Here is a 25845-nt window from a genome sequence, read left to right on the forward strand (position 1 = left end):
CCAAGCTCCTCCATCCATGGGATTTTCTAGGCAAGAGTACTAGGGGGAAGGAGAGCATGGTACAAATTGAGAGACTGGCATTGAAACATATCCATAGTCATATGTAAAACAGATAACCAGTGGGAATTTACTGTATGACACAGGGAGCTCAAAGCCAGTGCTCCGTGACAACGTTGAGGTATGGAATGGGGTGGGAAGTGGGAGGGAGGTTCAAGAGGGAGGGAACACATGTATTCCAATTCCTATGACTGATTCGTGTTGATGTATGACAGAAACCAACATAATATTGTAGGGAAATTATTGTCAAATTCAAGATAAATTTAATTCAAAAATATACAAAATTTGTTATTATTCCATTCCCTTCTTTTCACAGTTCAGGAGACAATGAATGACACACAGGAGAATGCATAGGTCCAGAGCATCTGTCCCCTGAGAGAAATGCTTTTGGAATACTAAACCTCTAACCATAATCATTTAAGTTAAATGTATTTTGAAATGAACAACATTATAAGGATAGTAACATTAGAAAAATCCCACATTCAGTTATTTTACAAGTAAAATTTAGATTTGAAAAATATATGAAGTTGTGTCTAAAGAAATATTTTTTTTGTCTGCTAATTTTGTCCGTCATCAGTTTTCTAAATTATAAGATTTGCTTTCACTATTTTTTCCAAATATTCTTTGTGATTTATGCAATCATTTAAGTTAAATGTATTTTGAAATGAACAACATTATAAGGATAGTAACATTAGAAAAATCCCACATTCAGTTATTTTACAAGTAAAATTTAGATTTGAAAAATATATGAAGTTGTTTCTAAAGAAATATTTTTTGTCTGCTAATTTTGTCCCTCATCAGTTTTCTAAATTATAAGATTTGCTTTCACTATTTTTTCCAAATATTCTTTGTGATTTATGCAATTTCTTGACAACTTATACGGTATATTTTAAGTGCTTTACAAATTTCTGGGTGGCAGTTGGGCAAGAGTAAGAGGGAAAATGCATTGGATCAAAATGTTACTGTGCTATTTGGGGCATCATTTATTATAAAACATAAATTCTCTCCTCCAAGTAAATATCTTGAAAACGAACTATATCAATGAGAGTAGAAAAACTCTCTATCAGCATTATTCCATAGAGATATGTGAGCCAAATATGTAATTTTAAATGTTCTCATGGTCACATTAAGAAAAGGTAACAAGAAACATAAAATTAACTTTAATGATATATTTTACTTGGGCCAATACATCCAACATGTTCTCTTTCCACCACTGAAATCAATATAAAGTTGTTAATAAATATTATACGTTATTTGTTCATATTAAGTCTTTGAAATTCGGCATGTATTTTGTACCCACTGAACATTTCAACTCATTCTAGCCACCTTCTGAGAATTTAGCCACCAGTGGCTAGTGACACCTGGTTTGGACAGCATAACTATGGATGGCTAATAGTAATGAACCATGAGCTTGGCAGGACTCCAGTACCCCTTTAGAACTAGCCAAGACCCTTGTTATGCCACAACAAGCCACCGGGGCACATTGACCTTCTCTCACCATTGATGCTGCTGGGGGGAGGAGTGAAGAATCTTTACTTCTTAATATTCATCAACTGGTTGTTATATATATTTTAAATGGAGAAAAGCAATATTAGGGAAATTAAGGTGTTTATGTACAGATCTAGATTGAATTTCCTTTACCTGGCCCCAGCTGAAACTTTCCTGGGAGCCTTATCTCAGCACTAGCTCTCAAATTCCATCTGCCCTCTGGGTTTGCTTTAAGTTGGAAGACTATCTCAGTATCCCGAATCCCCAGCACTTAACTACACCTTGATAGATGCCTGTGTCTGCTACACTAATCTGAGTTAATCTCTAAATAGGAATGGAAAAGGTAGAACTTTGTATCTTTTCAGTGAAAATAAAATTTATTCTTGATAGGCAGGGACACTGAGTGTTCAGGAAAACCTTCTATATCAAGTTCTCTGTTCCATCCTGGGAAGCTTATTCAACCTCTTGATATAGTCTTACTCAGTGAAGAAAAATCTTATTTCCTAAAAAAGTTGAAATTTCCCAACTGCTAAAGTATTCTTTCACTGTCACAACTGTGTGCTCAAAATGATATCTCATGGGTACCACAAAAATGTTAGCAATTGCCATCAGTAATGTTACATTCTTCTGTGGAAAAGCTAATGACATGAATATAATTTTTCAAAGAGAGGGCAACATACAGTGTATGTCTTTATCTGATGGACAAATATAGAGAAGAAGGAAGTAACTCTTTTTTTGTGTGTGTAACTAACCCTTGTGTCTCAGCTAGTAAATAATCTGCTTGCAATGCAGGAGACCTGGATTCGATCCCTGGGTTGCGACAATCCCCTGGAGAAGGGAAAAGCTACCCACTCTAGTATTCTGGTCTAGAGAATTCCATGGACTGTATAAGTCCATGGGGTCGCAAAGAGTCAGACACAACTGAGCGACTTTCACTTTACTTCATTCAATTAAAAAATATATATATTGGTGTATATTGACTTACAATGCTGTGTTATTTTTAGGTGCAAAGTGAATCAGTTATACAGATGTGTATATGTATATTTCCATTATTTTCAGACTCCTTTCCCATATAGGTTATTACAGAACATGAATAGAGTTCCCTGTGCTATATAGTAGGTCCCTATTAATTAGTTATCTGTTCTATATATAGTAGTGTGTATTTGTTAATTTCAGCCTCCATTTCCTTATCTGTGAATTTCAGAAAAGAGTAATGCCTAATTCATAGTATGTAACAGAGGCTAAGTTAGATAAGGCATGGATCATGCTTAGCAAGGGGATAGGCACCTGGTAAATGCTTGAGAAATGGTAGCTATGCATACAAACTTGTTTGATTTTTTTTAAATGAGGTAAATGGTGGAGTAGAATAATAATAGATAATGTATCTGTCCTCTTTTAAAGTTGGAAAGAAATGTGAATCATACTGATGACTTTATTTTACAATAAAGTCAATTTTTAATTTTTTTACAAGAAACACAATTTTTTGTGTTTTACACAAAAAATTTTTTACAATAAACACGATTTGAGACACACTGTCACTCTAAAATGAGGTGGTGATTCTACTACCTGCCAAGTCTTTGGATACAGATAGACGACTTGGTGGCCCTTATTCTTTGAAACACCCTCATTTATTATACAAGGCATCTCTTGTCTGTCTGGAGACATCGATGCTGACAGAGGAAGATGGTTAGAGAACAGAATGTGGGGTCAAACAATGACAGATGCTCCAACCCCACCACTGACTCTCAGAATCACCTTCAAATGTCACTGGGATCTGGGCACTTCAAACTCCATCCATCTTTCATGCTCTTTAGAACATAGCAACTCAGAAGCTTGGCAACCTAAGGTGAATGTTGTTGGTGAACTTTATCTAAGCATGCATGTTTTTATCAGTTGATATTCTAACAATTATAGTAATAACCTCATTGTAATGAACATTTGGGAGGAAAGGCTGAGTAAATTATAGGAAACTCTGATGAGTTTCTTCTCAGTGGGCCAGGAACTCAAGCTAACTGCTCACAGAATTAGATCCAGTCTCCACCACTTTGTTTCAACAAAGTATAATCACAATCTACTGATTTATCTGTTCTCTTAAGTGAATTTTAAAAGCCTTCAACTTCTTAAGCACATCATCAGCTTTCCTAGCAAGTCCTTTTCTTGCGTATAATGTAGTAGTAATCTGCAAGTCAACCTAATACAAGTGATTACATTCATGAAATTATTGAGAATGAGATACATTTCTAAACTCATTTAGCAGCTTGACCTATTCATGTTTATAACTACCAGTGTCAAGGTACTGTGGTCCCTCTGGCAGTAATTATTAATTGGAGTCAGACACCCTGTTGCTAGATTTTTCTTTAAATTTATCAAGCTTCAGTTTCTCCCATATTTAATAACCACAATTAACCTTTCTTTCTCCATGTACCACACATGTTAGGAACGCCACATGAGAAGTTGTTTTGCAATCTAGAGGTAGAGAATAATAATTTTATTTTATTTTATTTTTACACAACTTGAGATAACTTTTTACATTTTATTTAATTACAACATGACATCTATTTGGATTGATGAACCAAAGAGTCATGTAAAAATATGAATTTCTGCTGATTTCAAAGTAGGGGTTAATAGGCTGCTTAAAAATAATATCTTCGTTTTAAACATCTTGTCTTTTTTTTTTCAGATCTTTTGCATGAATTGTCCCAATTTCCCTCACATGGAAATTATCCTTTGGAAGTAGACAGTGCAAACATTATTATTTTCATTCTTCAGATGTCAAAACTGAGGCAAAGCAAGCAACTTAATCATCTTATTTTTCCATTAAACAATGACAACAACAAAATCAGCCTTGCAAGAAATTTTCACTCCAACACTCATTTTCTGCTATCACAGTTTTTCCAGGGTCAGATTCTTATAGCAGTTTTCTAAGTTCATAATTACCTTAGTTGCATGCACAATTTGGGTAGTTAAGTAATTACTTGATTTGCACATGCAAATACTGCAATCGTTGGCATATAAAAATAACATCCTTTAAACATTTGAACCCAATGGAGGATAAATGATCAGGAAAATCAAGATTTCTGTGGTTTCCAAAAGGGATAACTATGAACAGAAGCATTAAAAGTCTTTCTCAGCTATTTGGAGAATCAAGCTCACTTCTTTAACCTAGAGAAAAGAAGCAATATGGTGGCATTCTAATTTCAAACTCCTCCTCTCTATTCAGAGATTTCCAAGTACCAGTAGACTCTTGTGAACCATGAAAAGCCTGAACTTAGATTAGAACACTTGAGTGTAAAATTCAGTCCCACCATTGGAGGGTGGTGGAGTATGTGTGTGTGTGTGTGGGGGGGGTGGTATTTGGACACATCACTTAATCCCTAAACCTTTTAATATTAATCTCTAAAATGTGAATAATGATATCAACCTTTTAGGGTTGAAATGAGGAAAAAAATGAGATAAATTACATAAAAGTATTCTGTAAGGACACCAGTCAGATTGGATTAAGGGCCCTATAAACTCTGAAAACCTGTGAAAATAAGAGAGATTTTTCATTATTCCAATAATTTCATGAGAATTGTGGGTTTGCTACAGTTTTTAGGGAACATGCAATATTGTTTTACGTATGAGGCTGAAGATAGAGCATTAACTGGAAATGTAGCCAGAGAACTGTATGTACAGTATGGTAAGGAACTGTCTGAAGTAAAGTTGTAAGGCATCAGAAAATGTTTTTATTAGAGACTTTGCATTATTTTATGGAGGATAATTAACAAAAGTATTCACCAGCTTTTGATATATTCAAATTATGAGAAGGATGAAAAATGAACTGCGGGACAGGTTGAAAGATTTTGCAAGAGGTGTGATTTTAAAATTGTCACACCATCCAACTTTGCTCACAAAGAAAAAAAAACACATTGATAAAAATATGTGGCCTCTCCTTTCCAAGGCCCTCTTTCTAATTCAGAAGTGGGGTGATTCCATGGCAAAGAAGTGGCTTTGGAGACTGCTGCTGCTGCTAAGTCGCTTTAGTAGTGTCTGACTCCGTGCAACCCCATAGACAGCAGCCCACCAGGCTCCCCTGTCCCTAGGATTCTCCAGGCAAGAACACTGGAGTGGGTTGCCATTTCCTTCTCCAACGCATGAAAGTGAAGTGAAAGTGAAGTCGTTCAGTCATGTCTGACTCTTCGCGACTCCATGGTCTGCAGCCTACCAGACTCCTCTGTCCATGGGACTCTCCAGGCAAGAGTACTGGAATGGGTTGTCATTGCCTTCTCCGGCTTTGGAGAGAGTAAGACGTTACTATACTCTTGTTCCATAACCAGAAGGGTGAATGCATGGATTTGGCAAGAAAATAACACTAAACCTCTTGAAGTCTTTACTTTGAAACTATATAAAACATTCTCAAATCCCTAAAGTGCAGCACAGAGGGAGATCACAAACAGCTTGATCAGGATTCCAACCATATTACCAACACCCAGTCTCTTTCTCAGATACATCCAGATGTCCCTATTCGGTAGAGCAATGGCAAGGGTAACACCAGCCTGTCCTTGACTCAAGGATGGAGGGAAATGACAACTATGTTTATTCTACAACTTTCCACAATAAGAAACATGCATCTTTATTTCATTGTTTCTGATTGGTCCAAATGCAATCATGATGCATCCTGGGGACTCAGACCCTAACAAAAGACTTCAGCAAAATTTTGGAGGAGCAATGGTATCCCAGAGGAATTCTGCATATGATTTTCCAGAATTCAGGAAATAGATGCTGGTAGAGAAACAATAGATGCCCACAAGAAATTTGTGGATAAACCTATCTGAGGGCTTGATAGCTAGTGGGAGGGTTTCTCTGATAAATTTTCCAGGGTTTATGGTTCCAAAGTTCTTATCTTCACTTTTATCATCTACTCACAAGGAGAATCTGCATTCATCAAATTTTCCTCTCATCCAGGGACCTCCAGACACTTCTAATTCCACAGGAAAATTGCACAGTTCCCTGAAACAGGTGAGCCTTAAGTATGAAGCTGTTTGGGGTCATATCCCATGCCTTTCACTGGGTGATTTTGTGCCCTTATGAAACTTCCTAACCTCTATTTGCCTTAGGAATTCTCACAGGGAAATAGGAGTAAAATCACCTATTCTGAAGGTCTGGAGACACATATGAGAAATCATGCAACAGGTCTGCTGTATGGTTGGTGCTCAATAAATGATCATGATCACTCTACACAGTCTGGTCCAGGTCTTATGATGTATTTCTTGGGGATTCCTCTCTGGACTTCACCACCATAGCCCATCCATTGTCAATGTTTGAAGAGGTCTTCATCTAACTTTTGGGATTTGCAAGAAGCCAGTGATCCAAATAGAGCTAGAAACCCAGGACACTAGTTTGTGAACCACTGGATGGGGCACCAGTGTGCAAAGATGAAGAAAAGAATGTATGTGTGTGTGTGTGTGTGTGTGTTAACCACTCAGTCGTGTCCAACTCTTTGTGACCCTATGGACTGTAGCCTGCCAGGTTCCTCTGTCCATGGAATTCTCCAGGCTTGAATCCTGGCGTGGGTTGCCATTCCCTTCTTTAGGGTATCTTCTCAACCGAGGGATGGAACCCAGGTCTCCCACATTGCAGGCAGATTCTTTACCATCTGAGCCACCAGAGAAGAAGAGTTGCCATCATTGAACAATCCTTGTCACTTGTGCTGTTGCAAATTCTCTAAAGTGCTTAAATGCACATGCAAAATTCAGAAAAAGAACAAAATTAAAATGTTTCATGAAATGAGAGCTCTCAATGTAGAGAATGTGGCCCACTAAAAACTAGCTGTTCTTTATTTATCAGCAAATGACCAGCTGCAGCAGGTCAGCCTGAAACCTCTTGCTACTTGACCTCATCAGCAACCACCCCATAATAGGTTACCATCGCTTAATTAGACAAGGGAGTTTTCAAATGTAATCTCTTTGCACTCAGCAGGCCCTGGGTCAAATAGAATCTGACTAACCTACAGCTTGTGTTTACACAGCTTCCAGCAGTTCAAAAAGCCAAGAGAAGATCAGAAGCTTATCTTCCAGCCAACAGGGGAGGGAGGGTAGGTGGAATTTGACAGAAGGTTGTAATCATCCACATTGGGGGATGAGGGGAAAGCCTGCTCATCTGTTTGCAAGCGTGTTAGGACAAGATGTTAAATTTCTAGAAACCCGGATGCAGAAAAAGGCAGATGCCATTCGTGTGGTTTAATTAAGAAGGAAAGTAAAGATCTAAGTTAAGACCAGCTCTGTTGACTGGGCCTCCTCCCTGGGACGGAAGGGTGGAGGCAAGGAGAATAGAGGAGAGGTTGGGCACAGTGGGATGTGCTGGCCAGAGTGTGGCAGCTGTGCTTGGTGAATCCTATTCTAGCTCACGGCCTTGTGTTCCAGCCCTTTTGGAAAATTACCTCCAAATAACAGATCACGAAAGAGCAACTCTGACGAGCCCTATAATTTAGGCCCAAGAGGAAATTCTTCATTCATCAAGTGTCCAGGAGGCTAAATTAGTTTTCTACCCACGTGGGCCTTGGTTGGCAATTTCATGTGAGGGTTAGCCCTACCTTGGGGAAGAGTCCAGCCGAGGGATGACAGCCAAGGCCGGCCGGGTGCCCAGCTGGGTCTGACCACATATTGTGCCACAGATTTTTAGAGTTCCTGTGAATATCTCTGGGGCTCAGTCCCTGTCATGTTTTTTTTTTTTTTTTCAGATGCACATTTTAGGGTGTTTGTGGGGAAAGAGTGAATCTACCTCATGTCAATCTGAGGTTGCTGGAGTGTTCTTCACCAAGGGGCAAACCAGACTTTCCAAGAGTGCAAGATGGGATCAAAGTCAAAGATAAACTTTAAGAGAATGCTTCAGTTTCATTCTATTATTAAACTGATATATGAAATAATCACAAATACACATATTTTTTTCTCTTATTTATTGGTTTGTTTTTGTTTCTGTTTTTGGTCTGTGAATCCAGTTACAGCCTGGAATCCAGCTCCATTTTTAGTGCATATTATAAACAAAACATCTTAGAAGTAGAAGACATTTGGAAGATCGATATGTTTGGGAGGACATCTCTTTTCCTTTGGCCAAATATTTATTTTTATGGAATTTTTTTAATTGAGAAGTAGCTAAATTCCTCAGCTGCACTGAATATTTCCAGAAGTCTATAAATAAACCAGAAGTTTTCTTTATGCCTAATCAACAGGTTGCCTATAACAAGGTACTTTTTTACATTCTCTCTCTCCATTTTAAGAATGATGTTACTTATTTGGGAGACATTCTGAAGTTTAAAATCTTGTTTCTCTTCTTAGAAATCTGATTCACAGCCTCCATCCAGGAATCTGAATTTAAAAATGTGCCTCTTCTCCAGCTGTCTTTGAAGTAACCTCGAAAATGCCAGCTTCATTTTTATTTGCAAGATTTGTGGATGCTTAGATTTTATGAGTAGCTACTCTCTCTATACAGTCAAACCTGCTTTGTGAATTCACTAAACATTACAGGCAGGTCTGAAAAGAAGGTTTACTAATTCAGGGAGAAAATTATTCTGCGGAAATAGAACAAAGATGCTTTTACAAAGACTACAATAACAATTCAAAAGTAAATTTAGAATTAAAGTACTACATTTTATATATATCACCGAGTTCAAAAAAAAGACTATGCAAATAGTGTTGGTTGATTTGTGCAACTTTCCTTTTTTATCTCCTGTTTTCTGTTTCCAGGTGAACTTAAAGAGTAATGCTGTTGTTACACTCCTAGATTTGAATTCACAGAATGTACCAATGGGTTGACTATTCCAAGTACAGAATTCTCTGCTCTAAACAAACAAACAATCTCACTAAATAAATTACTTTAAAACAGATTGAAGAAATCCCTTAAAATGATTGAAATGCCTTTTTTTTATTAATTGGGAAGACTAATAAAGTAGTTGACATATGAACTTTCATTCAAGGTGTTCATGTCAAATGAGGCATTTCTTTAATCGAAGACTCACCTGCTTTCTTAACTAATTTTTCTTTCCCTTGAAGGGAGTAAGCAAGAAGAGGACTCAGAGCCTTCTATTAACCAAACACATTCAGAGCAGAGAAGATAAAACTGAATTTACTTCTTACTCACCAGGGTGCCCTGACCCTAAGATGTATTTTGCAATTTACCATTTAAATGGCAACGAGAGGCAGGGCTGTCAGTTAAGTGTATGGCATAAGCCACGAATCAGAAGGTTTACACTTTTGCACTCATTCAAAGTCAGATAAAAATATTAGAGCATAACCCTGAGTGGTCTTGACCCATATTTGCAGAGACTGTAAATCCCAGGCAGATAAGCCCAAGCACACACAGAGAAACAGATCCTGAGGATGTCAACTGGAAGGTAAAAATTGGGAGAGGGTTAGTCTCTGTCCTCCTCTGACCAGTGCATCACCTGTTTTTCAAGTTGGACATTTGAAATTGAGCAAAATCTCTACACATTGAAATCTTTAGGCGTGAGGTCTCCTCTAAGAAAAAGCTCATCAACTTGTGATGAAATGAAAAATGTTGAAAGCAGGACATCTTCCAACTACTAAGAGAAACTTGTGGATATGGAAGCAAGTCAAGCTGTCTCAAAATAGTTTTGCAATTGATACTTTTCTTCGTTTCATAAATAACTACTGGAAGTATATTGTATATCCAGAAACTGTTCTTGTGCTGATACCATGTTAGAAAACAAGGCAGACAAAATACATAGGATTTTTCTTTAAGTGGGCTGGAGTGTTTTCGAGGATGGTGGGGAATAGAGAGTAAACCAAAAAATAAATAAGTCAATTAGATCAAATCACAAGAGAAACATAGTGATGGCCAGAAATTGACTGGATGACAATTATAGATGGATTGTCATGGAGTACCTTTCTTGGGAGGTGACACTGGAGCTGCAACCTGAAGGACAGGAAGGTGTAGATTATGTAAAGAACTGAGGTAAGTGGGTAGGGAGAGAAAACAGCAACTGTAAAGGCCAAAAGGCAGGAATGAGCTTGGTCTCTTCCAGGAATGTGGAATGGGCTTGTGTGGTTCCTACCTTGTGATAAAGGAGAAATGATACTGGAGACAAGCAAGGGCCAGAATATGCAGAGCCCCAGGAGCCTATAGGATGGCTTGGTTTTTCTTTTAATGCCATAATGAAGTGCTGGAGGGTTTTAACTGGGGCAATATGGTTTAAAATTTTGAAAAAATCACTCAGGCTGCTATGCCACAGTATATTAAAGGGGGACATGCTGGAAAAGAGAAGATGTTGTCACAGGGGTTCAACAGCAAAAATTCTGCTTGTACAGGAGACATGGCAGTGAAAATATGAGTCAATGCTTGTAGGATAGACTTTATTTTAGTGACAAGGATAACTTTTTGTTGAGAAGAAGAATGTCATACATGAAGGGAAGGGGCATTCAGAACTTTCTGGTTTGAGAAGGATTATTTGGTTCTTTCTATCTAATGAATTCTGCCCACTCACTGACAGAAGAAAAGCTCACAAAATTCACTCATGGTCTCTTCCTCTTAGTGCTTACCAGTCTATATTTCAACAGAATTTCACATCCTAAAATATACTTCAAGTAAGAATGGCATGTTTCTCTTAGGACAATTAATGGCTATTTAAAATTTTCAAATGAAAGTTTGGCAGTCATCACCAGACACAAGCAATTTCATTTTCCAATACATTCCTTTAAATGACATTCTGTTGAATAGGAGGAAAACCAGAATGATGCTCACTCTGGTCATAAAGTGTAGAAATTGAAAAATGGTTTTCATGTAATACTGATCAGCATTAGGCACAGAGGACTGAATTAACATGAGAACCATGACCATGAAAGAAATGCATGCATAGCCTGGATCTGTGGGCCCCTGAGGCATCTTGACCCTCACAGAGCTTTTGGATGGGCAAGAGCTCTGATACTTTTTGAACCAGATGATATTTCCAAGATGATTTATTTATTGCCTGGCCCCTTGACAAGCTCTTGGGAACAGTGCTGTCTTGTAGAAACAATAATGTAAACCCCATATGTAAATTTACATTTTCTAGTAATCAAAAGTTTTTAAGTGAAATTAATTTAGTAAAATATTATTTTAGGTCAGTGTTTCCAAAATCCTCTTATTTCAACATGTGATCAACATATTAAAATTAATGACATCTCCTACTTTTGTTTAATACTAAAATTTTGAATTTGATTTATAGTCATCTCCATCTCAGTTGGACTAATCACATTTCAAATGTTCACAATCCACAGGTGACTAATGGCTACTGCAGTAGACATCAGAGCTCAATAATATGCATATATAATTTCCTGTTAGCAACAATTTTCTCTTAAATATCCAAAAATAAAATATTAATAACTAATGTCATATCACAGACATGGCCCATTGTTAGTTCATAAGAAGGGGCTAATAACCGCTCAAAGATTTACAACAATGTAGCATAAGAATGGCAACTTTGACCTTTGAGAAAATATAACCACATTTTAATAGCTTCATGGACTATTTTTTTTTTTTTTTTTTTTTTTGAGCCTTCAGTGCTTTGCCTTATTCCACTTGGAACCAAAAGGATACACGCATTTAAAAAAAGGAAAAATTAAAAGCTAATTTTTTATTCCAGTTCTAATAAAAGATGAAGCTGCACAGGGACAATAAAATTATCCTTAAAATATTTTTCAGGACCCCTGAATGTCTGTTCAGTTCAGTTCAGTTCAGTCGCTCAGTCGTGTCCGACTCTCCGCGACCCCATGAATCACAGCACGCCAGGCCTCCCTGTCCATCACCAACTCCCGGAGTACACTCAAACTCATGTCCACAGAGTCGGTGATGCCATCCAGCCATCTCATTCTCTGTCGTCCCCATCTCCTCCCTCCCCCAACCCTTCCCAGCATCAGAGTCTTTTCCAATGAGTCTACTCGTCGCATGAGGTGGCCAAAGTATTGCAGTTTCAGCTTTAGCATCAGTCCTTCCAATGAACACCCAGGCTCGATCTCCCTCAGAATGGACTGGTTGGATCTCCTTGCGGTACAAGGGACTCTCAAGAGTCTTCTCCAACACCACAGTTCAAAAGCATCAATTCTTCGGCGATCAGCTTTCTTCACAGTCCAACTCTCACATCCATACATGACCACGGGAAAAACCATTGCCTTGACTAGACGGACCTTGGTTGGCAAAGTAATGTCTCTGCTTTTTAATATACTATCAAGGTTGATCATAACTTTCCCTCCAAGGAGTAAGCGTCTTTTAATTTCATGGCTGCAATCAGCATCCGCAGTGATTCTGGAGCCCAAAAAAATAAAGTCTGACATGTCTCCACTGTTTTTCCATCTATTTCCCATGAAGTGATGGGACCAGATGCCATGATCTTTGTTTTCTGAATGTTGAGTTTCAAGCCAACCTTTTCACTCTCCTCTTTTACTTTCATCAAGAGGCTTTTAAGTTCCTCTTCACTTTCTGCCATAAGGGTAGTGTCATCTGCATATCTGAGATTATTGATATTTCTCCCAGCAATCTTGATTCCAGCCTGTGCTTCTTCCAGCCCAGCGTTCCTCATGATGTACTCTGCATATAAGTTAAATAAGCAAGGTGACAATATACAGCCTTGACGCACTCCCTTTCCTATTTGGAACTAGTCTGTTGTTCCATGTAAAGTTCTGACTGTTGCTTCCTGACCTGCATACAGGTTTCTCAAGAGGCAGGTCAGGTGGTCTGGTATTCCCATCTCTTTCAGAATGTTCCACAGTTTATTGTGATCCACACAGTCAAAGGCTTTGGCATAGTCAATGAAGCAGAAATAGATGTTTTTCTGAAACTTTCTTGCTTTTTCCATGATCCAGCGGATGTCAAAAGGCAAAATGATAAGATACTGAATGAGGAATTCCCCAGGTTGGTAGGTGCCCAGTATGCTACTGGAGATCAGTGGAGAAGTAACTCTAGAAGGAATAAAGGGATGGAGCAAAAGCAAAATCAATACCCAGTTGTGTATGTGACCGATGATAGAAGCAAGGTCTGGTGCTGTAAAGAGCAATATTGCATAGGAACCTGGAATGTAGGTCCATGAATCAAGGCAAATTGGAAGTGGTCAAACAGGAGATGGCAAGAGTGAACATAGACATTCTAGGAATCAGTGAATTAAAATGGACGGGAATGGGTGAATTTAACTCAGATGACCATTATATCTACTACTGTGGGCAGGAATCCCTTAGAAGAAATGGAGTAGCCATCATGGTCAACAAAAGAGTCCGAAATGCAGTACTTGGATGCAATCTTAAAAACGACAGAATGATTTCTGTTCGTTTCCGAGGCAAACCATTCAATATTACAGTAATCCAGGCCTATGCCCAACCAGTAACGCTGAAGAGGCCGAAGTTGAACAGTTCTATGAAGACCTACAAGACCTTTTAGAACTAACCCCCCCCCCAAAAAAAGAATGTCTGTATATGGACTTATTTTTTCATGTTTAAATAATAGAACAATCTCAAGGAGGAGAATCTGTATGACAAGATTGCAGTTGGGTGCCAAAGGATATATCTTGGTATTGCCAGGCTTATCTGTAGATAAGAAAACCATAGCCAGGATGGTGAAATGATCCCTTTGGCATCACAGTAAGGGCAGAGGTGGCAGGCATCTGAAATAGCACTTGGCTCCTGACCCCCAGACTCTGCATCAGCATCGTCAGCATCATTGTTACCCTGCATGTTTTGGGATGCACATGATGACCCAAATCTTTTCAAGCTGAGAGGCTTTGTGAACCTCTCAGGCAAGGTGACATGAACTGATGATGCTAATTTAAATGTTTTTTCCAAAGTCAACCTAAACATCATTTTTACAACTACAATTTAACTGCAATGGAAACTGCAATACTCTTGCCAATTATGGATCGATTTAAGTAAGGAACACTTTCTGAACTAACTCACTCTGAAAAGACAGAAAGAATGGTGTCACAAGGATAGAAACATCCTCAGACAGGAGGAATAATCCATGGATCTTTTAATGACAAGTCAGAACATCTAGCTTAGAGTCCTTTTTTCTACAGTATGACCAATGAAAATATATTTTCTAGAAACACAGTGAAGACTTCACTATTTTCCAGAGCCTGAAAACCTCTTATAGGGAAATCAAGGACTGACAATAAGTCAGAAACAAATTTTTGACATCCTCACACAGGCAGGTAAATATGTGAATAGCAAGGACTTAAAGAAGCATAAAGATTTTTCTCAACCAAACCAACATTTTAGGAAATGAATGAATGAATTTATACATACACACATACATACTAGTATTTAGAGTTCAGTTCAGTTCAGTTAAGTTGCTCAGGCGTGTCTGACTCTTTGCGACCCCGTGAACCACAGCACGCCAGACCTTCCTGTCCATCACCAACTCCTGGAGTTCACTGAAACTCATGTCCATTGAGTCAGTGATGCCATCCAGCCATCTCATTCTCTGTTGTCCCCTTCTCCTCCTGCTCCCAATCCTTCCCAGCATCAGAGTCTTTTCCAATGAGTCAACTCTTTTCATGAGGTGGCCAAAGTATTGGAGTTTCAGCTTTAGCATCAGTCCTTCCAATGAACACCCAGGACTGATCTCCTTTAGAATGGACTGGTTGGATCTCCTTGCAGTCCAAGGGACTCAAGAGTCTTCTCCAACACCACAGTTCAAAAGCATCAGTTCTTTGGTGCTCAACTTTCTTCACAGTCCAACTCTCACATCCATACATGACCACAGGAAAAACCATAGCCTTGGCTAGACTTAGGCACTAGTCAAAGTTTTTAGACCCTTTTACTTGGATGCATTTTACAAGGAACTGGAAGTTTGCAGAGTAATATGGTAGCTAACATACCTGGCTGTGAGAGATCATTACACTGCCTGTCTTTTTCTGTGAAACCATACTTCATTGCTTGCATTTAAAAGCTACAGCACGCTTTCTATATTCATTGAATGCTTCTTTAGGTGGTTGTATCTGTATTCATGGTAGGTTACACTCAAAATGTCTTTCTTCTACCTACTTTCATTCCTGTAAAGGAAGCCACCAGACCCTGTACACTTGCAGCCAGCAGCTAAGGTATGCAGACAGGCCAAGAGACCACATGTGCCTTGATGCAGAGATAAGGCAATGAATCCATGCTTATCTTTAATTTATTCCATGGGGAGTGAAAGGAACACACCACTAAGCCCAGCAAATTCTAAAACATCTTTATCTAAATGCTAAAGTTAATAATTATTTTTGTAGGTAAAAACTTGATATATCAAAGAATCATGTTTTCAGTGAAGGAAGAAACAGACTGAAGTAAAATGAGCAATCTGGTGGCAAGTTTTATTTGGTTTCCACTATCTGGGGCAATGATCTAGACTCACAAAATAACAAATGTGAAGTAAAAGCGTCTCCACTCACACTCTTTGCAATTTATAAGTAGTAGGCAATTTCTAAGGCACTGTTGAGACCATGACTTTGCATTAGAGGATAGTCGGGGGAGGGAAGGCTGCACTTTCACAAAAAGCAAGATGGAATTGATTTTACTCTGCCTCCTTTATTTTTTTGTTTCCTGGAATATCCATGTAATAACACCACTGACACCTAGGCCTCTATAAATTGTCAATTGCAAGTCAGTTTTCCTCAGTCTGTCCTAAGTGTTTATTCACTCTTGGACACACTCACTGCTTATCGACACATCTTTTCCCCTCTCATGGAAACCTGAAAGTTTCATTGAAACTTTATGTCCACTAGAAAGTTTTAATTCATGGTGAGTCAAATTATTTCTAATTATAACATATATCTATCTGCCCACAATGCGGGAGACCTGGGTTCGATCCCTGGATTGGGAAGATCCCCTGGAGAAGGGAAAGGCTACCCACTCCAGTATTCTGGCCAGGAGAATTCCATGGACTGTATAGTCTATGGGGTCGCAAAGAGTCGGACACGACTGAGCGACTTTCACTTTCACTTGCCATAGTTGTTAGGAAGTAATGGCAAAGATAATCCCTCCTTCTAGACCCTTGAGGATAGCTATAACAGGCATCTGTTCCTTCAGTTCCGTTCCGTCGCTCAGTCGTGTCCGACTCTTTGTGACCCCGTGGATTGTAGCCTACCAGGCTTCTCCGTCCATGGGATTCTCCAGGCAAGAATACTGGAGTGGGTTACCATTTCCTTCACCAGGGGATCTTCCCGACCCAGGGATCGAACCCGGGTCTCCCACATTGGAGTCAGACGCTTTAACCTCTGAGCCACCAGGGAAGCCCACAGAACAAGTATATAACACAATTCCAGCATTTAAGAAGAGGGAATCTAAGGGGAAAGGCAGAACTAACAATTAATTAAAGGAAGCATCAATCTGAAAGGAGTTTATGGCTCTGCTTACAATAGAATTAAGGGTACAAAAGACAGGAAAGGTAAGGAAGACAACACTGAGAGAAACTAGGCTAGATAAATAGAAGTAAAATAGAGAACCTTCCCCGGATGCAGCAAAAGGAACAGCAGGAGGTAAGACAATTGCAAGGCTTTGAATAAACTACATATCAAACACAAAAGAGCACTTAGTAGACATCAGTGATTAAAAAATATTTACTAATGGAGTGATGTACACGACATTTAAAAAATCTAACAGGTCTAAATCATTTTAGGGAAGATGTTCCTTGAAGAATACAAATTTAATACAAGTATTGTACATTTATTTCTCCTTTATTTTCAATTAGCTTTATACTTGCTTTGGACAGTTGTATGGCACATGTGTTAATTTATACCAAATTTAAAATTTCTGCGTATAAATGAAAAACTTTTCTGATCCAAAGCATATATTGCAAGCATATTTTACATTTCTGTTCCTTCAATACCTATCGGTGGTCAGATACCTAAATTTCTCATTTTATTGTAACTTTTGTGGAATCGTGTTCACATATGCCATGGAGGGTAAAAAGGTGCAGTCAATCTGCTTTTGATTTAAAGGGAAAGTTTGCTTTAGTCTCAAATCCAGACTTTCTAGCTGATAGGCTAACAGCTATAATAGCCACAGATATACAATTTAAATGCATTTTTTCTACTACATTCAAAGAGATGTTGAACATCTCTCTAAAAATTTACTTTTCAGTTTATCTTCCTTCTCTCCATTTAAAATCAAGTGGCGAAAACATCTCAAGGAGGTTGGCAGGCATGCAGACACTTAAATTAAGGAAATCATACAAAATTATAAAACTTTTGGCTTTCTTAAGATTTTTGGCAAGTCCCATATAATTGAGTAGACTCAGAACTGAAGAAGCCTAGGTTTGAATTCCTTTTTTGCTATTAATTAAATTATATGAACTTGGGAAAGACAGTCTGAGGGACAGTTCCCCGATCTGTAAAGTGTAGATGTTAATGATCAGGATTAAATAAAATATTTATATTAGAAAAGGAACTGACAGAATGTCTGGCATATTATGATGATTCCAAGAACACCTTTATTCATTTATTTCCTGACACACCTCCACTAGTATAATAAATAAAACATAACCCGGTTATTTCTAAATTCTTTTGGATCAAAATAAAACAAAGAAGCAGAATGGGGGTAATGTTGAACTGTGTGTGAAAGTAACTGTCGAGTATGTTTGTCACATATTCCCTTCTGACTTTCTATCGAGTGACTAGGACCTTTGGACTGGCTTCAGTCTTTTTAATAGCACTCCAAATGCTTTGATATTTGCAGGCAAGGGTGAAATCCTGGATATCTTCTGAGGAGAATTTTGGGTAACCTAATGGGCTTCCCTGGTGGCTCAGAGGTTAAAGCGTCTGCCTACAATGCTCGAGACCCGGGTTCGATCCCTGGGTTGGGAAGATCCCCTGGAGAAGGAAATGGTAACCCACTCCAGTATTCTTGCCTGGAGAATCCCATGGGCGGAGAAGCCTGGTAGGCTACAGTCCACGGGGTTGTAAAGAATTGGACATGACTGAGCGACTGAACAGAATGGAACGGAATGGTGGTATAAGGAAAGGCTTGAGTCTCTCACATGGAAGACTTCTCACATGGAAGAAGAAGTTAACCTTATTTTAAGGGAATGTTGTAAAGTATGTTGCCTAGAGGCAAAGAATTTAATTTCTATACCATTTCACTTACTTTTTGCAAGTCATATTTGCCTCATAAATGCTAGCAAAAAATATAAATGTTCCCTAATATATGATACAGTGTTCTAGTTACCATCCAAATTTAAAAGTAATCTTCAGTTCAGTTCAGTCGCTCAGTCGTGTCTGACTCTCTGCGACCCCATGAATCACAGCAAGCCAGGCCTCCCTGTCCATCACCAACTCCCGGAGTATTCGCTATTACAAAAAATTCAGAGAATTATTGTTTTATGATATCAAATCAGATCTGGCCTCCAATGTCTATTCTTTAAATCACACTAGCTATTCCTCAGAAATGGTTCCCAAAGGCTTTATTTTTATTCTTTAATAAATAATGAAGGGCCCAGTTCTAAAACCACCTCAAATGCTTTATATCCAATGAAGTTTACAGAACCCATCCATGAATAGCTTGTAATTTAACATCTTAACACTCAAAATATTGTAGTATGTCAGATTTTCTAAAAAAAAAAAAATGTGGTTTTAATCTACATCTCTATATCTATATATTCATACATACACATACACACATGCATTCACACACAACTTTTAAATAAACCTATATTTAACATTATGTAATTTTGGAAATGTGAAAAATTACACAAGTAATCTTAGGAAAAGCTCCAAAACAGTGAAATAATTTGTGTAGCCTTCTACATCATGAGACTTTAGATCTTGAACCTTATATGACCATTGTTTTCAATCTTAATGTAGATGAAAAAAAGTTAAAGAACTATTTGTCATTTCTTTCTTTACCAGAGTAATGTAGCCACCTCTGTTGTAAGATCCGGCTTTTGTGGAACCAGTACAAATAAATGGCCAGAGAAATCTTTACCACAAAAAACAATCCCTTGTGAGTTTATATCTGCAACTTCAAGAAGTTAGGAATGAACTTTATCTCAGCCAGGCTGACAATGATAAGATTTCAAAAAGAAGGGAAGATTGACCACACACAGCCCAGCTGTCTCCAAATCAGATCCAGCCAGAGTTGCAAATACCACTATCATAGTACAAGTAGTATCTCCAAACTGACTGTCCTGTTGATTGGCAGGCCCTCAGGGAGTTTTATCTAATTGTCTTAGAACAGGAAGGAAAGGAAAACCCACCTTCGTTTTCTTTTAAATATAGACAATTTTTACCTTGGAGCCTTGGGTGGAGGAAGAGAAGCACAGATTTACTCACATTGCTTTCACTTGGAGCTAATATGCCCCAAGTGGAGTATCTCTTATAATTTGATTTTTCCTTTTCTTTTAAAGATTGCCTGAAATGATACTAAACTGAGGACCTCCCCTTGGAAAACCACCTGGGAGCTGGAGAGACATGCCTCCATGTGTATGAACACTGTCAAAGGTGACAGGGTGGCAGCTGACAGCCCAGGAAGTAAGTGAATCACACACTGCCTTTATTGGTTTCTGTTTTGTCCACAGAGCAGAAACATCAAAAATAACCTACAAAAAAAAAAAAAATCAATAAATAACCTTTCATCTGTATCTGGGATCTGATCTTTCCCATGCCTATTATTTAATGAGTCAATGGTTGAAAAACCCCAAATGTCTCATATGGAGTTTTTCATTACATATGACAAAAAAAGAAGCCCTCAAAAAGAACATGCTGGTGTTGAGAGAAGTGAGAAGTTTCAGGGCACACTATACCTTAGCAAAATCATCCTATTAACTGACAATATGTTACATCCAGCACAGATATGATAAAGAACAGAAATTTAGTTGCTGAAAGACACAAGCTACTCCTCTATACCACTGATCAGTTTGCTAAAAGGACACTACTTTGTAACTAGAAAATAACACATTTTAATTTAAAAATATGTTGAATTACTAAGATTGAAGGCATAAGATAGTTAGATGGCATCACTGACTCAATGAACATGAATTTGAGCAAACTCCAGGAGATAGTGGAGGACAGAGGAGCCTGGCGTGCTACAGTCCATGAACTCCCAGAGCTGGACATGACTTAACAATAACAATAAAGCATGATGAAACCTTTACCACTTAACTCTCCAGAAGCACATAAAATATCCAAAGATTTAATAAATTGTTGTCAACATACACATATATCCAACAAAACTAATCCAGGAAACACATCAAAACCTTCTCAGGCAGAATAGTATTTAGGAAATGTATTCTTACATGGACATGTTTCGTGTTATGCTGAAAATATTTCATATTCTACCCCCTCACCATTTAGATTCATAGATGCTATTTTTACTTTCTGCAAGTTTCCTGGATCGCTAAAGTCTGTACAGTCTTCGGTCATATCCATCATGCTACTAATTTTCAGATGCTGGAATAATGACAGTGACTGAGGTCACGATGAATTTTTGAGGCTGAAGTCCTATCTTTACCAGTGAGGACATGGCTAACATTTCATGAGTCACCCCAAACTACCTCTTGCCTTTGATGGTAGAGAATCCAGGGGGCAGACTGTAGAGCAGCCATTTTTGTTATGGACATAAGAAGTGGGAATGTTGTGAGTTGTTTTGACCACGTCACTTATTTAGACCTCACATCACACATATGCTACAAAACAATTCTGTGCTCGTGAAGTGGTTGTCAGGGCATAGACTTGGAGTACGGTTACATTGAATGGCTTCCCTTGAAAACAAACTGAGATCATTCTGCCATTTTTGAGACTGTATCCAAGTACTACATTTTGGACTCTGTTGACTATGATGGCTACTCCATTTCTTCTAAGGAATTCTTGACAACAATAGTAGATAAAATGGTCATCTGAACTAAATTAACCCATTCCAGTCCATTTTATTTGCTGATTCCTAAAATGTCAATGTTCATACTTGCCATCCCCTATTTGACCACTTTCAGTTTGCCTTGATTCATGGACCTAGCAGCAATACGTGAACCGTGAAATTCCAGATGTTCAAGCTGGTTTTAAAAAGGCAGAAGAACCAGAGATCAAATTACCAACATCCACTGGGTAATAGAAAAAGCAAGAGAGTTCCAGAAAAACATCTATTTCTGCTTCATTGACTATGCCAAAGCCTTTGACTGTGTGGATCACAATAAACTGTGGACAGTTCTGAAAGAAATGGGAATACCAGACCACATGACCTGCCTCTTGAGAAACCTGTATGCAGATCAGGAAGCAACAGTTAGAACTGGACATGGAACAACAGACTGGTTCCAAATAGGAAAAGGAGTATGTCAAGGTTGTATATTGTCACCTTGCTTATTTAACTTATATGCAGAGTACATCATGAGGACCGCTGGGCTGGAAGAAGCACAAGCTGGAATCAAGATTTCGGGAGAAATATCAATAACCTCAGATATGCAGATGACACCACCCTTATGGCAGAAAGTGAAGAGGAACTTAAAAGCCTCTTGATGAAAATGAAAGAGGAGAGTGAAAAATTTGGCTTGAAGCTCAACATTCAGAAAACTAAGATCATGGCATCTGGTCCCATCACTTCATGGGAAATAGATGGAAAAACAGTGGAAACAGTGTCAGACTTTATTTTTTTGGGCTCCAGAATCACTGCGAATGCTGATTGCAGCCATGAAATTAAAAGACGCTTACTCCTTGGAAGGAAAGTTATGACCAATCTAGATAGCATATTAAAAAGTAGAGACATTACTTTGCCAACAAAGGTCCGTCTAGTCAAGGCTATGGTTTTTCCCGTGGTCATGTTTGGATGTGAGAGTTGGACTGTGAAGAAAGCTGATCGCCGAAGAATTGATGCTTTTGAACTGTGGTGTTGGAGAAGACTCTTGAGAGTCCCTTGGACTGCAAGGAGATCCAACCAGTCCATTCTGAAGGAAATCAGTCCTGGGTGTTCATTGGAAAGACTGATGCTAAAGCTGAAACTCCAATACTTTGGTCACCTCTTGTGAAGAGTTGACTCACTGGAAAAGACACACGCTGGGAGGGATTGGGGGCAGGAAGAGAAGGGGACGGCAGAGAATGAGATGGCTGGATGGCATCACCGACTCTATGGACGTGAGTTTGAGTGAACTCCGGGAGTTGGTGATGGACAGGGAGGCCTGGCGCTGTGATTCATGGGGTCGCAAAGAGTCGGACACAACTGAGTGACTAAACTGAACTGAACATTCCAGGTTTCTATGCTACACTGCTCTTTACAACATTGGACTTTACTTGTCTCACCAGTCACATTCACAACTGGGTGCTGTTTTTGCTTTGGCCCTATCTCTTCACTCTTTCTGGAGTTATTTCTCCACTGATCTCCAGTATCATATTGGAGACCTACCGACCTGGCGAGTTAATCTTTCAGTGTTCTCTTTTTGACTTTTCATACTGTTTTGGGGTTCTCAAGGCAAGAATACTGAAGTGGTTTGCCATTCCCTCCTCCAGTGGACAATGCCTTTCCTTGGGATTGGAATGAAAACTGACCTTTTCCAGTCCTGTGGCCACTGCTGGAGTTTTCCAAATGTGCTGGCATATTGAGTGTAGCACTTTCACAACATCACCATTTAGGATTTGAAATAGCTCAACTGGAATTCCATCACCTCCACTAGCTTTGTTCTTAGTGATACTTTCTAAGGCCCACTTGACTTCATATTCCAGGATGTCCAGCTCTATGTGAGTGATCACACCATCGTGGTTATCTAGGTTGTGAAAATCTTTTTTGTACAGTTCTTCTGTGTATTCTTGCCACTTCTTCTTTGTATCTTCTGCTTCTGTTAGGTCCATACTATTTCTGTCCTTTATTGAGCCCATCTTTGCATGAAATGTTCCCTTAATATCTCTAATTTTCTTGAAGAGATCTCTAGTCTTTCCCATTCTATTGTTTTCCTCTATTTCTTTGCATTGATCACCGCGGAAGGCTTTCTTATCTCTCCATGCTATTCTTTGGAACTCTGCATTCAAATGATATCTTTCCTTTCTCCTTTGCGTTTCACTTGTCTTCTTTTCACAGCTATTTGTAAGGTCTCCTCAGGCAGCTATTTTGCTTTTTTGCATTTCTTTTTCTTGGGGATGGTCTTGATCCCTGTCTCCTGTACAATGTCATGAACCTCTGTCCATCATTCATCAGGCACTCTGTCTATCAGATGTAGTCCCTTACATCTATTTCTCACTTCCACTGTATAATCATAAGGGATTTTATTTAGGTCATACCTGAATGGTCTAGAGTTTTTCCCCACTTTCTTCAATTTAAGTATGAATTTGTCAATAAGGTGTTCATGATCTGACCCACAGTCAGCTCCCAGTCTTGTTTTTGCTGATTGCATAGAGCTTCTCCATCTTTGGCTGCAAAGGATATAATCAATCTGATTTCAGTGTTGACCATCTGATAATGCCTATGTGTAGAGTCTTCTCTTGTGTTATTCGAAGAGGGTGTTTGCTATGACCAGTGAATTCTCTTGGCAAAACTCAATTAGCCTTTGTGCAGCTTCATTCTGTACTCCAAGGCCAAATTTGCCTGTTATTCCAGGTATTTTTTGACTTCCTACTTTTACATTCCAGTCCCCTATAATGAAAAGGACATCATTTGGGGTGTTAGTTCTAAAAAGTCTTGTAGGTCTTCATAGAAGCATTCAACTTCATCTTCAGCATTACTGGTCAGGGCATAGACTTGGGTTACCGTGATATTGAGTGGTTTGCCTTGGAAACAAACAGAGATCATTCTCTTTTGTTGACTATGATGGTTACGCCATTTCTTCTAAGGGATACCTGCCCACAGTAGGAGATATAATGGTCATCTGAGTTAATTCACCCAGTCCAGTCCATCTTAGTTTGCTGATTCCTAGAATTTCGAGGTTCACTCTTGCCATCTCCTGTTTGACCGCTTCCAATTTGCCTTGATTCATGGACCTAACATTCCAGGTTCTTATGCAATATTGCTCTATAGCATTGGACCTTACATCTATCACCAGTCACATCCACAACTTGGTATTGTTTTTACTTTGGCTCCATCCTTTCATTCTTTCTGGTGTTATTTCTCCACTGATTTCCAGTAGCATATTAAGTACCTACAAACCTGGGGAGTTCATCTTTCAGTGTCCTATCTTTTTGCATTTTCATACTGTTCAAGGCAAGAATACTGAAGAGGTTTGTGATTCCCTTCTCCAGTGGACCCCATTCTGTCACATTGCACTCATCTAGTAAAGTAATGCTCAAAATTCTCCAAGCCAGGCTTCAGCAATACGTGAACCATGAACATCTGGATGTTCAAGCTGGTTTTAGAAAAGGCAGAGGAACCAGAGATCAAATTGCCAACGTCTGCTGGATCATCAAAAAAGCAAGAGAGTTCAAGAAAAACATCTATTTCTGCTTTATTGACTATGCCAAAGTCTTTGACTGTGTGGATCACAATAAACTGTGGAAAATTCTTAAAGAGATGGGAATACCAGACCACCTGACCTGCCTCTTGAGAAACCTGTATGCAAGTCAGGAAGCAACAGTTAGAACTGGACATGGAACAACACACTGGTTCCAAACAGGAAAAGGAGTACGTCAAGGCTGTATATTGTCACCCTGCTTATTTAACTTATATGCAGAGTACATCATGAGGAACGCTGGTCTGGAGGAAGCACAAGCTGGAATCAAGATTGCTAGGAGAAATATCAATAACCTCAGATATGCAGATGACACCACCATTATGGCAGAAAGTGAAGAGGAACTCAAAAGCCTCTTGATAAAAGTGAAAGAAGAGAATGATAAGTTGGCTTAAAGGTCAACATTCAGAAAACTAAGATCATGGCATCTGGTCCCATCACTTCATGGCAAATAGATGGGGAAACAGTGGAAACAGTGGCTGACTTTATTCTTCTGGGCTCCAAAATCACTGCAGATGGTGATCACAGCCATGAAATTAAAAGATGCTTGCTCCTTGGAAAGGAAGTTATGACCAACCTAGACAGCATATTGAAAAGCAGAGACATTACTATGTCAACAAAGTTCCATCTAGTCAAGGCTATTGTTGTTCCAGTATTCATGTATGGTTGTGAGAGTTGGATTAAAGAAAGCTGAGAGCCAAAGAATTGATGCTTTGGAACTGTGGTGTTGGAGAAGACCCTTGAGAGTCCCTTGGACTGCAAGGAGATCCAACCAGTCCATCCTAAAAGATCAGTCCTGGGTGTTCATTGGAAGGATTGACGTTAAAGCTGAAACTCCAATACTTTGGCCACCTGATGGGAAGAGCTGACTCATTGGAAAAGCCCCTGATGCTTGGAATGATTGAAGGTGGGAGGAGAAGGGGATGACAGAGGATGAGATGGTTGGATTGCATC

Source organism: Moschus berezovskii, chromosome 15, assembly GCF_049115385.1.
Source record: "Moschus berezovskii isolate FMDL1 chromosome 15, NW_MosBer_1.0, whole genome shotgun sequence".
NCBI classification, from domain to species: domain Eukaryota; kingdom Metazoa; phylum Chordata; class Mammalia; order Artiodactyla; family Moschidae; genus Moschus; species Moschus berezovskii.